This window comes from Pinus tabuliformis, chromosome 5_2 (assembly GCF_031772625.1).
Source record: "Pinus tabuliformis cultivar Carrire ecotype Pingquan chromosome 5_2, CPIR1, whole genome shotgun sequence".
Classification (NCBI taxonomy): domain Eukaryota; kingdom Viridiplantae; phylum Streptophyta; class Pinopsida; order Pinales; family Pinaceae; genus Pinus; species Pinus tabuliformis.
In genome coordinates, this window is record NC_142306.1 from 105,303,397 (window position 1) to 105,318,207 (window position 14,811).

The 14,811-nt window shown below is 38.4% G+C and overlaps 1 pseudogene; it reads right to left on the reverse strand.

Annotated features, from left to right (window-relative positions):
* Positions 1-251: 251 nt before the first annotated feature.
* On the reverse strand, positions 252-2,109 carry LOC149157724 (aldehyde oxidase GLOX pseudogene; annotated as a pseudogene).
* Between the last annotated feature and the right edge of the window lie 12,702 nt (positions 2,110-14,811).

A 14,811-nucleotide genomic window follows, 5' to 3' on the forward strand; every position in this document is an offset into this window, starting at 1 on the left:
ACTCATTTGGTACCAACAATAAATATATATATATATATATTATAACTAACCATGAGTATTAAGTTTTTGGAAATTACATGAGCTTTATTTTTTATTTATTTTGAAATAAAACTTAAAACTAATTTTGATTTGATTAGCGAAAAGTTAAGCCCTAAACTATATTTTAAATATCATTAATAATCTTTTAATTAAATTTTAAATAATAATAATCAACGATAAATTATAACGTCAATACCTATTAGACTAGATCATCAAAGAAAATAACACGAGTTCTCTTTTTCAATTTATAAAGAGGAAATATGCCGATGAAATATGAGTCACAGTTATTGGTTCATGAGCTTTGAACGTCCCCAGTGTCAGCTATTTGTTCAAACACAGCATTGAATATTGTTCAGATACGTTGCACAATGCTGTGGGAAATAGGTTAAGACAAATGGATCCAATTGGCCACGCTAGGAATGCCATTGTTAACCACAAATAGCGTGTAGTATCCGGGCGGTGCTGCTACAGAGCTTGGAGGTGGTGTAACTATAGCAACATATAGCCCTCTTACTCTCTTTGGGCTCGTTGATTCAAGCATGAGCAGCCTCTGATTCATGGAATATGCATGAGTTGTGAAGGATGGACTGTAAATGTTGAACTGAATATTGTTGGGAACATAGTTTGAAACAGAGAATTGAACCGTGAATCTTGTACCATAGCTCACAGAGTCTGTAGACAGGGAGACAATGGTAGGCCTCGAGGTACTGTAGGATTCGTCCAAATAATAAGGACTGTATGCTTCCAGACGAAGCTCCGTTGGAAACGTGACTCCAGATAAAACGTAACCAACATGGGGGTTGGAGCCTCCCACAAAAATCCTCCCATCAGGCAATACATTTGCACTCGAATGATACATTCTGGGAATGGTGGAGGCTGCCAGTACTGTGAATCGCTGCCCTGCCAATGCATTAGGTCTGTATAAATAGGGAGCAAGAGCTGGATTCCTTGCAATCTCCCAACCTGCCGTCCCCTTCTCGGCTCCATTGATTATCAGAATTTCACCGTTGGGAAGGATGAGCATATCTCCCATAACCCTGGGTGCAGGCATATTCTCCATAGCCCAAACAGGGCTGGCATCTGTAATAACAATTCTTCCACAGCTTTGAAGAGCGTCTAGGAAATTCCCAGCATTTGCTGAGGTGTAACCGTTGTCAGGAGCACCACCACAGATGAGAATTTCTATCCTCTGAAATCCATCAGATGCCGACAGTGGCAACATAGCAGATGAACCAGAGGAGGGGTAATTTCTGGGTCCACCTGGCATCCTGGGAAAGGTCTTTACAACACTATTTGTTCTGTAATCAAATAAGATGGAATCCTTGTTGGCGAAGATGAAGAGATTTCCATCGGAGGAGAGATGAAGAAAAGGATACAGATTGTTCTCCACATTGGGAGTATTAGTCTGTGAAAGAAATGGCAACGAATATGATTGGCCTCCAGGCACGAACTCGTAGGAGAAAGCTCGCCTGCCTCCCACAACAATAATTCTATTGTCGGGAAGGATCTGATTGGAAGCATACCATCGATTCTCCTTAAGTCGATTAGACCCACCTTCATTCCAATCGCACGCGGAATTATCACAGGGTACAAATGAACGAACAGCCTTGGCTCCATCGTTGAATCCACCGGTGCTAACCAAAGTACCGTTGGATGCAAAGGCACCAGATGAACACCAAGTATCGGTCATGACCGTCAACGGCCTGAGATTTTTCGTGGCAATGTTGTATTCAATGGAGTGAGCCCAGCAGTCGTGGGTGAGCGCTTCATCGTTTGGATCGTCTCTGCAACGTCCATTTGGGAGGCGCAGTTGCGAAGGACCGTAGTCCGTGCGATCAAACATGACCACTGTATTTTTGAAGGTCGTGATCATATGCATGGCAGAGACACCTCCATTCGCAACCACAAGCTCCCATGAACCAGGCTTCACAGCTGTCTGACTGTTCACAGTTGACAGAACAGAAAACAGGCCGATACACAAAACAAAACCGAATTGAAGCATTGTAGAGTGAATTGATGAACTTAATGATATCGGAAATCGCTCGCCCTTATATTATTTTATCCTAAATCAGAAGTCTCAGCTTATATCAGAGGAAGATGATATTGAGGGTAACGGGTGAACATACCATGTCACTCACTATCATTTGCTGACAAGTCCATTCCAGCGTTCCATCTACGGGCGTGGGCATTTCCTTCGTCGATGAGAAAAGGTGCATTTGAACGTTTATTTTTGTGTGCTTTTCTAATTTGTTAAACTTTATATTAAATGTTTGAAAGTAAGCTTTACCGCCGTATTTAGTATCTAGCTTAAATAGATTTTGAAATATTTATTAAATTTTAAGTTGATGGTAGCTTTTGGAATATTTACTAACTTTTATGAATAAGATTTATTAAATTCAAAAATATTTCCAAAATTTATACTCGAAATAAAAATAATTAAACACTAATTTAAAACAATTGTTTTATGAATAATAATAATAAACACTAATTTAAAACAATTGTTTTATGATGGGACATATTCCATCACATTTGAAGCAGCATTAAGGGTATACATATTTGGAGTGCCTTATTGAAAGACAACAACACCGATTTTCATAAAGCAGAAACCATTGAGATGAGACAATCCCGAAGCTAAATGGCCAGCTGATTTGAAATTGAATAAAAAATAGCAATGATGCAATGGAGGATGTAAGTATAGGGAACTTTGGAATCACGGAAAATTTTGTGGTTCCTCCATTTCCAGGCGCACCATATCATGATGACGATGAGAAAACACTTTGGCTTCCGTTGGTTGCACCACCAGTCGAAAGCTGCATGGATAGAGACAAAAACAACATGAGGAAAACCAAAAATAATGGCCAGATCATACCAGATTTGTTGAGAGGAATTGCATTGGAAGAACATGTGGAGATTTGATTCTTCGTCGGATTCGCACATCGAACACTTGCTTAGGCCGTGCCAACTTCTTTTCCTCAGGTTGTCCCACGACAGGTTCTTGTTGTTATATACCAACCACGCAAAGAAGATCATCCTAGGGGGGCATCCCGATTTCCAGAGAGACGAAGGAAAAATAGAGTTGATTTGCGGAGCCCTTGTAGAGATAAGGTCAAGATAGATGTCTTTCACTCGAGCTGTTACCTGAGCATTTGACCATATTAGGTGATCAGACGTGCCATATCGTCGAATCCCACTGTCCTTTAGAGCAGATTGGACGGCATTCCATGAGGAGCGTAGCTCGACAGGAAGGTAGAGATCAACGACATCCTTCCATAAAGGGACAGGACCACACCATTCAGAGATGAGTTTATCCCATGTGAAAAAACCATTTCTATGGAGGGAGAATAAAAGAATTTCAGGAAATGAAATGATTCCACGGCAGCAGGCAATGGAATCGAAACCAATAAAGATGCGGTGTCCAAAGTGAATCCTCCACCTTAGATTCTTTAGGAAGTGTTGCTCAACCTTTCGGAGCCTGAGCCAAATGGCTGATCCATGTTTGGAGCCAATTGATCCAGTTCTGTACCAGATTTCCAAATTTTAACCTTTCATATATTTAAGTTTAATTGTGGCGCTCCATGGGCTTTCCCCGAAGATCCCTCGCCAGAGCGTTTTGCATAAGAGAGCCTTACCGAATGTTCTCAGGTCCATTAGGCCCCATCCTCCCAGGTGCTTAGGCATTGAAATTTTGTCCATTTTGGAAAGATGGAACTTTGACTTCTCTGATTTTCCGCCCCAGATAAAATTAGCCGTGACCTTGTTCAGCTTATGAATAATACTTGCCGGGAGAAAGAAGAGGTGAGCCCAATAAACGACCATCTGAAGTAATACTGATTGAGAAAGGATGACCCTTCCTGCCAAGGATAAGCTCTGATGTTCCCATGCGGCTATCTTTTTATGATATCTTTCTGTCAGCCATTGCCAGTCAAGTTTGGAATAACCCTTCGCTTTGAGATGGAAGCCTAAATATTTAAGGCCCTCATTGAGCGGTCTTGACTCAATACCAAATAATTCAGATATCGATTTTACCATCTCCAGGTTGGCATCATTGTGAAAGAGAGAGGATTTCCCTTTGTTGATGTAGAGTCTTGTAGCCTTTTGGAATCTATCCAGAATGTCTTTCAAACAAGTCCACGACAATCTACATAGCATTGCAAATAAGAGCACATCATCAACGAAAAGGTTATGTGAGATGTAGACTTGTTTGCAGATCTTTATAGGTTTACATCTGTTGTCAGCGACCGCATTGTTGATGTGGATGCTTAGAGAATTCATGGCCAGAATGAAAAGAAGTGGCGAGAGGGGGCATCCCTGATGCAAGCATCTCTCTGTCTGAAAAAAATGGGAAGGAATACCATTTATAATGACTGCGTAATTCACGTTCTCTACGCAGGCCATGATCCATCGAATGGCACATGCTCTCAGACCAATCTTTGCCAGAAGGCATTCAATATATCCCCAATCTAAGCAGTCAAAAGCTTTCTGCAAGTCAATTTTCATAATAGCCGCCTCTATGTTGTTTAAAGACATGGCGTAAAGGCACTCCTGTGTGTTAGCGACTGCATCCAAAATATTACGGCCCTTCAGAAAAGCGTGTTGATCCTTGGATAAATAGGATGCCAGAGTACCTTTTATTCTTTCTGCAATAATTTTGGTGATGATCTTGAAAGAGATGTTGCATAATGATATTGGTCTGAAATCATTAAAAGTTTCTGCCTCCCCCTTTTTCGGAATTAAGGCAATCAAAGTGGAAGAGGTGATATGGTGAATGCTGCCTGACATCCTAGACGCTTCCACCATCCTCAGCAAGTCGTGCTTAATGAGATCGAAGAAGTGGGTGAAAAATTCGATTGTCTAGCCGTCGAGGCCTGGACTCTTATTTGACTTGAAAGACTTCAAAATTCCAAGAAGCTCATCTTCTGTGACAGGCCGGAATAGGGCCACATATTTTTCATTGTCAAACATCTGTGGGGCCACCTCAATACCCCAGAGGATATACTGGAAACCAGCATCTAACCTTCTGCTGTATTGTTCTTTAAAATGTCTTACCGCCTCATTTGTGATGTCCTGTTGGGAGACAAGAGATTCTCCATTCCCATCCTTTATCTTCCAAATGGCATTTTCTCACATCTGGCATTTGCAAAATTATGGAAGAACTTCGTGTTCTTATCACCTTCTTTAAGCCATAATGCTCTGCTTTTGAGCCTCCAAAAAGATTCCTCCTGCTTCAACAATTTATATCTTTTCCTTTCAAGCTCCATTATGCTGCATTTCATGCCGAGAGTACACTTACCATCATCTGAAATTTTTAGAAAGGCGTCTAGCTCTTGTTGCACATTCAAGAGTTCCATTCTGTCTTTTTTCCTTTTTCCAAACTGCCATTTTTTAACCAATTTTCTTATGGCCACCATCTTGTCTCTAAATGTTAAGAAGGAGGGAGCCATATCATCCATGCTTTAGAGATGTATTCATTGAAAATCGGGTCCTGTAATAGAGATCTGTTGAATTTGAATGGATACCTAGTTCTGAAGCCTCTTTCCCGCCAGGATAATAATATGGGCCTATGATCCGAAACAAGTGTGTTCCCCACTGTAGAATATGGCATGCCCATATTGTCTATGATGTTGATGTGCACAAGGAACCTGTCAATTCTTTTTGCTATATAGGCATTTTCAGTTCGACCATTAGCCCAGGTGGGCTTCATTTCCATTGGGGCAATATCTACCAAATTTTTATTTAGTAACTCGAGCTTTATGCTATCTGCAAGCAAGCCTTTTTTCCTACAGCTTCCCCAACATTCATCCAGATTCAGAGTTATATTTAAGTCTCTTGCAATAATCAGATGTTCAATATCAAACATATCTAAGGTAAAGGGTCTTTCCCAGAAGGCAGCTCTATTTCTATATGGCGCGTACATGTTTAAGATATTGATGGGGAAATCTTTGCCCCTGATGGATGCCGAAATGATGATACCTGCAAAACACATGTAAGCTTTGGCTCTGATCCGATGAGGATCCTATAGAGTTGCTAAGCCCCCTGACAGGCCTTTTGCCTCAGTGGCCACCATATACCATGATGGAAACATTTTTCTAAAATAGGAGATGGATGCCTCGCAGCTATGCATGGTTTCTTGGATAAGAATTATTCCCGGCTTAGAGGAATAAAAAAAATTCCTCAGCGTTAGGAATTTAGGGTCAACGCCAAGGCCCCTGATGTTCATGGAGATAATGAAAGTCATTTAGAAGTTTGACCAGCCGTGCTTGCTCTAAGAGGCTGTGATTCTGACATTCCATAGATAGGAACATCGACCAGTGAAAGGTTCCTAATCCCATTATCTAACACAGTAGTCCTTCCTCCGAAGTGTCTGCTCCCACCTTTGCTTTTTTTTTTTTCGGACAGTAATATTCTTAGTAGAGTCTGGGATTATGAAGGGGGAGGCTTGGTTTCTGGGCTTGTGAATAGTTAATGGTTCCAGTTCTAGAGATTTTCTGCTGAGGAGGAAATCTAGATCACTTTCATATGGATTGACTGGAGATGTAGCAGGAGAGTTGACAGGGGTGACAGACACACAAGGTTCATTTCCTTTAATATGAGATGGGGATGGGGAGGAAGAAGAAATGGGAATGGGATGAGATCCCATGGTGAAATCCTTTACCCGTAAGGGAACAGGGGAGGGGACAGCTATATCTTCCTTTGGTTCCGGGATAGGAGGGCACTGAAAGACTGTGGGACTGTTATTCAGCGGGCCATCGAATTTATCTGGGTTACCAGGTCTGGATCCTGGAGGCAGGGAGTGATTCTGAGATAAAATCCACGGAGGGGTTGATGCTTTGTGTTGCTGGTCATCGAACAGTTCTGTGGTAGAAAGGCTGGCCGACGAGGAATGTTTCCCTCCTTTACGATGGAAGATCCTGCCTTTGAGAACCTTATGATGAGGACAGTTTTTTATGAGATGGCCAGTTTTATGGCAAGCTGCACATCTGAACGGGATGCCCCAAAAGTCCAATATTTGTTTGATAATATGATTTCTCCAGGCGATCTCTATATGATCTGGGTATCCCCCTTTATAGGATTTCTCTATGAGGATCCAGGCAATCCTCTTATCCTTTTCACCCAAGCACCATGGGTCTACATAGACAAATCTGCCGATAGAATTACCAATCTCCTCAAGGGTTTCCTTAGACCATAGCTCAAGAGGAAGGTTTGGGAGCTTTACCCAAATAAGGTTGTTAGAAGGTGTGTTTTTCAGTGGATCATATCCGATGTACCACCTGTAAAGAGCAAGGAAACTTCTTTTAAACACCCATGGACCATTGAGGATAGCCTCGAGATCAGCAGCATGTAGAAAGTGGAAAGAATACCACTCCTTCATAAGGCTGGAAATAATAAGGGTATATCCTATTACAGGTTTCCAGTGGGTTGCGAGCCAATTTCTCATCTCCGTGTCATTCATTTCGGGAAAATGCCACCTCCCTATAAGGGCAAGATTTTGTAAACTTTCAATCCTTTCAGTCAGGAAGGCACTGTCAAGCTTGATTGCTGAGGGTGGAGCCGTAATTTTGAAAAGATTTCTAGACTTGTTGTAGCAATTCAGATGTATGTGTGGAATACTTTTCTGCAGATCCGCATTGTCTCCTCTCTGGGAAGAGTGATGTGTTCTTTCCCTGTCGGCATTATTTGAAGATGGTTTTACTACTACTTCATCTAGAGTTGATTGCCAACTCCCAGGAAGCGTGGCATTTTCCCGAGCCCGCTCAACCTCCAAGGTGGCCCGAATCAATGCCTTCGTGGCATAGGCATCGAGCCCGTCTTCCATTTGCCTTCAAGTAATATCTCCTTGGGATTAGGGAGATTTAGTCAGAGGAGCCGATCCAGAAAAGTACAGGGAGTAAGAACCCACTGCCTTCCGTCAGGTGGATGAGCCTAGATAGAATGAATGCCTGGATAAGAAAAAAGCGGGGATGGGATTGTTCTGACAGTGAAAAGGCGAGTAGAATAATCGAGAAATCAGAGATGACAGGATAAGGACAACTCCTGAATTTAATTGACTCAGGGGATGCCGTCAGAAAAGGAGAAAAGCATAATATTTGATGACAACAACAGGCCGTCAATTAGCACTGAAGAGGGATGTTCCTAGGAATTGTAGATACATTGGCACATGCTAGATGAAAGTAGGACGTCAGATTCTAATCCCAATGACAATTTGAAATTATGTGGAAACTGGAAGGAAAATACGATCACCGAAAAGGTTTTCCGGTGAAAGGAGGAGAGACCATTCAACACTGGGAGGCTCGTGAGGATTCGAAGCGGTGATCTCAGAGGCATGCAAAACAGCAGCAGTAAACCTCAAAAACACACCACTATTGTCCAATTCTAAATCTAATATCTGAGCATGGCTTGTAAAAAATGATGAGATTCTTGAGTTTTTGAAGAAAATCCTTAAACACCTTGAGGAGAGGGACGGGGGATATTTGCAATCTAGGAGACTTCCTGAGCAGGGAAAGCCTGTAACGAATCTAGCTTGAAATATAGGCTTTCATAGGACTGTCCATAGTTCTAGGATAAGACATACATGGAGAATTTAACTAAAAAATCACTAATGCAATGATTCATAATAAGATGCTCCATACAAGTTCAGTAAACGGAAAAAGCATATGCACGAAGAGGCGGGGTACTGACCTTTAACAGAAGCGAAACCCACGGACGAGAGCGCCTATGACCGCGTACGAGCAGCGTCTCCTTTTCGTCAACGTAACAAGCGAGTCTGCATGGGAAGATAGCGAAAACCAACAATCTGCAGAAGATTGTGAGAGAGCATGCGAGAGATTTCCCTGATAAGACTCAAGGAAGGAGTAACGTCGAAGGGCAAAAGCCGCGCGCAGTCGGGACCATAGAGGTTTTATAAGAGTTTTGGGCTCGCAATGTCAAGGCATTTGGGCGCCAGACCAGGCGCATTCATGCATGAGACGCCTAGGAGTGACAAGTGGACTATCGAAGGAGCTGGATAGTGGTTCATTCATTGGGTAGGTGAAAACTGTTGGGTAGGTTGGTGGATAGGCTGTTGAGAGGTGAGACCTAAGACGTGGCAAGAGGTCAAGGTGGAGAATGTAGAAGAGAAAGCTGGATTCAGAAAGACTCTCATTCATTGGGTGGCTGAGGCGGCCAGTGAGCGCTGGTTCGCCTATCTTCAAACAGTCATGCAGTCCCCCGTTGAGTAGGCATTCATGCTGGTGGACTCTGATTCGCTCTCGACACAAATATATCAACTATGTATATATGCCTTGGTCACTACAATCCTAAACGATAATTACTAATTCGAGGAATAAGGCAAAAAGTACTAAAATTCATCAATTATATTGTGGTTAGTAGTTTACCCACATAGATAAGAATGGTTCAATGAAATTTTATCTCTGTGGTTAGTAGTTTACCCACATGGATTTGTTCATGGACAGGATACGATGCTAACAGTAGTACTCGCTTAAACGCAACTAAATAACTGCGTGCACACAAAAGGAACACAACTAAATCACAGCTTGCACGCAAAAAGAGAAATGGAAATAATCGTAAAATAAGAAAATTTACATTTTTCAATTTTACTTTTGTTTGGGATAATTGGAACGTAAAATGAGAAAATTTACATTTTTCAATTTTACTTTTGTTTTGGATAATTGGAAAGCCAAGAAAATGGGAAGAAGGAAATTTGTGAAAGTAAGTTAATTTTACAAAGAGTGATTGATTTTCTAAAAATGTTTTTAATTGGATAGATTTTAGATAAATTAATATAGATTCATGTTGAGTGTGGACGGAAATCAAAAATCAAATTTCTCTTAGTACAAACTTTTTTGAAAATGTAAAATTAAAATAAATGTTTGTACAATCTTTTTAATACTTCCTAGATCATATATATATATAAAGTGTTATTAAGTGTATGTAGTGGTCAAAATGTCAAATAATAAAATTATTTGATATGCTTTAATTATAAGATTTTTTTTTAATTGCTTTTATAAAATGTGTATAATATATACAATCTTGTTCTTTACCATATGTAAAATATACATAGTTGACATTGAAATATTTCACTTACTATGGTCATTGAAATATTTTACTTATAAACTACATTAATATTTTATTTATAGATCACATTGCTTACATTAAAATGTTTTTTTATTATTAATATATTTTTAAATACACGTTAATATTAATTAACCCTACATATTCAAACATTTTATTTATAAGCTATATTGAAAATTTTTATTATTATTAATATTTTAAAAAATATTATATATTAATTTTATATTAAGATTTTTCTTTTGGTAAATTTTATATTGCCTTCTAAACCAAAGTGTACATGAAATTTTTGAGAACCTTAAGTTAATTTTTCAATGACTAGACCATAACCAAAGGTTTACTCTTAATAGAGAGGCATAGGAAATAAGAGTACTTAAAAAATAAAAGTAAACCATACAAGGAGTGAAAAGGAAGCCTATACAACATTAAAGTTTTTAGAGTACCATTATAATTTGAGGAGACATTGGTTGCCATTGAAAATTAGGCCTCTGATATTGCATGTGATTATTTTCATGTCAGGGCTATGCTCGATGGAAAGAAGAGCATACTAATTTAACCAACATACCCCCCAATTCATCCCATATTTGTTGGTTGATTTTCATGTGCTTTTTCTTTTCCTCCCTGGGAGGTTTCACTAGATCCTTCAACCACTGGGATTGAACTCTAGGCTGCCCTGTGTTGGATAAATTCGATGTCAATTTCAAGGCGGAATGGAGGGATTTAAAATATTCACAACCTACCACTTTAACTTAATGTTCTGGAAGAGAAAATGGATCTTTGCCTTTATAGGCTTTAGCTAGGTTCAAAAGATCAAGCGAGTCCAGCGACATATCATCGTTTTGGTCTAAGGGTTGATTTGGGTCCTCTTGTAAGGACGATTGGAGCATTGGTAAGGGAGGTTGGGGAATGACATAAGTGGGAGGTTGGAAAGTATGAGGATAACAGGGGCAGATTGGGGTCATGCATGATAATCTTAGGAGATGGCAAAGCAAGGGGGAGTTTAGGGATTCCAAGGAGGAGCAGGTCAAAATGATTGTTAGAAGTGGGTTTCTACCCCGAGGGGTCGGGGTGCAGAGTAGGGGTTTTAAGGTTCTTATGTTTGCCTCCAACGTTTGTAAAACCCTCATCATCCAGAGTCGAAGATAGATGAAGGTTGGAATTTATAGCCAATAAAAGAAAATTATGGTAAACATGACCATATCCATGACATCTTCAACATCGAAAAAGGATGTGCTCATAATCTAGGGGTTGTTTCGAATGTTCATCCCGATAATAAATATAATGGATTCTCGAAGCAACTCGAAAATATTCATGTATACACAAATACGAGCATAAGAAATGTATTCTGAAGCTAGAGGCATTGCTTATGCTAGCTAGAGTTTCCTCGTCCCAGAATTCCCGTGGTAGTGAATACATTCTGATCCAAACTAGTGCTATGCCAAAAATCTTTCTTATCAGGCATAAATCACTTTATCCAAAAGTATAGATACAACCCTACTAAATTAAAATAGCATGAGCCATTTTGAAATACTTGAGTTCGATCTTCGATGTTAGTTAATATTATGGTAAATAAATCTTTGGCCCTTAATTCCAACTTAATCTTCCCCTAGGTGTCTATTTTAGCTTAATCTAGTAAGATAGATTTTTTTGAAGGCCAAATGCTAATAAATTTCTCGATTAGTATGTGATTTCACATGTATTGGATATGTTCCTGAATGCAACTGGATTGAACTTTAAAGGAAGACAACTTCTTCACCTCCATTTCTCTAATTGCGTGATGGGCTGTTGGGGATTTTGTTGATCCCCCATAAAGGTTTTGTCTAGAAATTTTGGGGTTGGAATTAGAAAGTTGCCCCAAATTAATGAATTTTGCTACAATCCTACTATAGGAAGGAGATTTGCTCCCTCCAATGGCATGCACCATAGAAAGAGCAATTGATGGGCAACTAGAAACACAACAAATAGGGTTTGGTTACAAGACCAAAATTTTGCAAATCTCTCAGACTTTAACCAATTTTATATTAATACTTAAATGAATTGTACATCTCCGTTTTATTACATGAAGTAATTAATTTTTGTTTTTTACTTTAATAGCTTATTTTCTTTCAAGTATTGAAATATTTTATTATGTTTATGAGTTCATGCTTATGTGATGTGAATCATTTTGTTTTAATTTTATTGTGGTCAATATTAATTTTTTAAGGCTCCCTCTATATAAAAAAAGTTAACATTGAAATAAATTAATTAACATGGATATTCAAATTGTTCAAATTATGTAATTAAAATATTTTTAAAAAGTATAAAAATTATACATCTTGCCCACACGCTCAAAAATCAAAATGTAAGATTTCTTTTATTTTTAGTTACAATATTGATATAAAATTATGTTATTTAACGTGGACATCAATATATTTTATTTATAATTTAAAGTGAGAATGAAATATTTTACATCTTCTACGGAGTGAATTTATAATAAATTAGTTTTCTAAAAAATAAAAATAAAAATAAAAGGTGAACAAAAAATTCTTAAAACAAAAAACATCTAAAATTTAAATTTTGATATAAAGATAAATTAAAAAAAAATTAAATTATTTTAATAAACTGTCTCAATAAAATACAATAACAAATTATTTAAAATTTAAAATAAATTAAACAAAAATTAAAAAAAAAACATGTATATATATCCGGATCTTTAAAATATATACTATCAATTTTTTTCACACAAAAAAATTTTCCAATCTCTTTTTTAACCTAAAAATTTCCATTCACATTTCTATCTTGACGTATCGAGTTGGAATCCAATTTTTTTGCATTGGAAAACATTCCATCCATTTTTATCTTATCATATCGAACTCGAATCCAAATTAAAGTTTGAACTTTTTTTTTCAGAAGAAATTAAAGTTTGAACTTAAATATTTGATAAACCATAACATTTTTTCCAAAGGCTCGTGGGACCTCAAGTCATTAAAGAATTGGTGTCCAGATAAACTTTAGCATGTGAATAGGATGTAGTGTCATTATCAGGATTTGGCAGCTTCAAAGGCATTGAACAAAATATGAGTGCTTGCCTAGAATTCAATGACCTCTATGCACTCTACGACGACGTTTATGAGTCGTTGCCATATGTCCACGTCTTGTAAATCTGTCAGGAGTTGGCATGTATGGTTATACAGTTCTATTGCACCAGAAAAGCCTGATGGTTTAACATATCGGAGGTACTTTACAGGCTGGGTGTTTAATACATCAAAGCTAGTAGAGAGTGATGTATTCGACTCGTCTCCAACAGCGATTTTTGTTGTCTTTCTTCCGTCGAGCTGTGCCTCATCATCATCGGTATGAGTTTTTTTCTGTGTAATTTCCGTGTTGTACATTGGAAAAGAATTTGGCATTTAGTGAAGCACGACAAGTGGACGGTATGTTTTGGGCAAGAGTTAATCAGCCTGTCATAGGGCATTAAATGTTTGGTTATATGCAGGCTGGATAACCTGATAATATGTTTGTGCAGAGAATAAATAAATAAGAAATGAATATAAACATGTTATTAAGTTATTCAACCTACATATAACTGGACATTTAATACCCTGTGACAGACTGGTTAACTCCCGCCTAGGTATTGCCCCTCCTTACAAGTTCTCGCGCTTCTGGGGTCCTGTGGATTACTTCTGTGGCCTTCTATGTGTTGTCGTTGAGTGACAACACACTCGAATGACGGAGGGAGAAAATTGCATCTCAAACGGACAGATTGGATGAATCACGTGTGTTTAGTTGGCGATGGCCCCATCTTCCACAGGTAAACGACAAAACCATCATTAAAATCTTAGTTGTATACCACTTGGCTGGCTTATGGCACAAGGATTTGGTGTACCGTCCATTTGTCCAATTTTAAATTAAATAATCTAAAACTATTTTTGTTGTTGCATTTTCCATGCCTTTCATTTTATCATCATGGAAAATGTGTAGGTTTAGATTGTAATGTGTTATACCAACAAATTCATAATTTCATTAGATTTAATACATAGTGAATACTTAAAATTTTACATTAGTTACTCAATTTTTACATTTTAATCGCATTCAATATGCATGGTATGTTTCAAATCTAAGCTTCCCAACTCAACTTCACTGATCTTAACATCATTCAGTGGAAATGGAATACTTCAACTCCATTTTTTGTTTAATCAATTTTGATGAACATGATGGCATTTATTGAGAAATGAATGATTCAAAGCTAACCTTCCTTTACTGAACGATATTGGTCTTAATGGGCATTTATTAGGGAATGAACACTTATCGCCTCATTGTTCAATACATCTTAAAGTTCGGGAAGGTTATATTTTTCCATAATCCACTATTTGTTGACTGTTCAAAACCAAGTTCAGAGCGAATTTACTCTGCAAATTTATTGCATGGGCATTGTTCAATTACACTTTTAATTGACCAATAGTTGAGTCACCATAGGTAGATGGAAGTCACTAGTCTCGTCCTCTCAACTATATAGAAACTACTAGCCCAGAAATCCAAATGTGTGAAACAACTACTCGTTGGGACCTTAAGTGAATATCATAGGGTGCAAGTACATGTCACTATGAAAGAACAATAAATTATGCACCAAAAAAATAGTTTCCAAACCACCTGACTTGTCAGGGCCTTGAGTTGGCAAGCGCCTAAGAGAGTAAAAAAATCGAGAACACAGGTGTAGGCATGCCCATG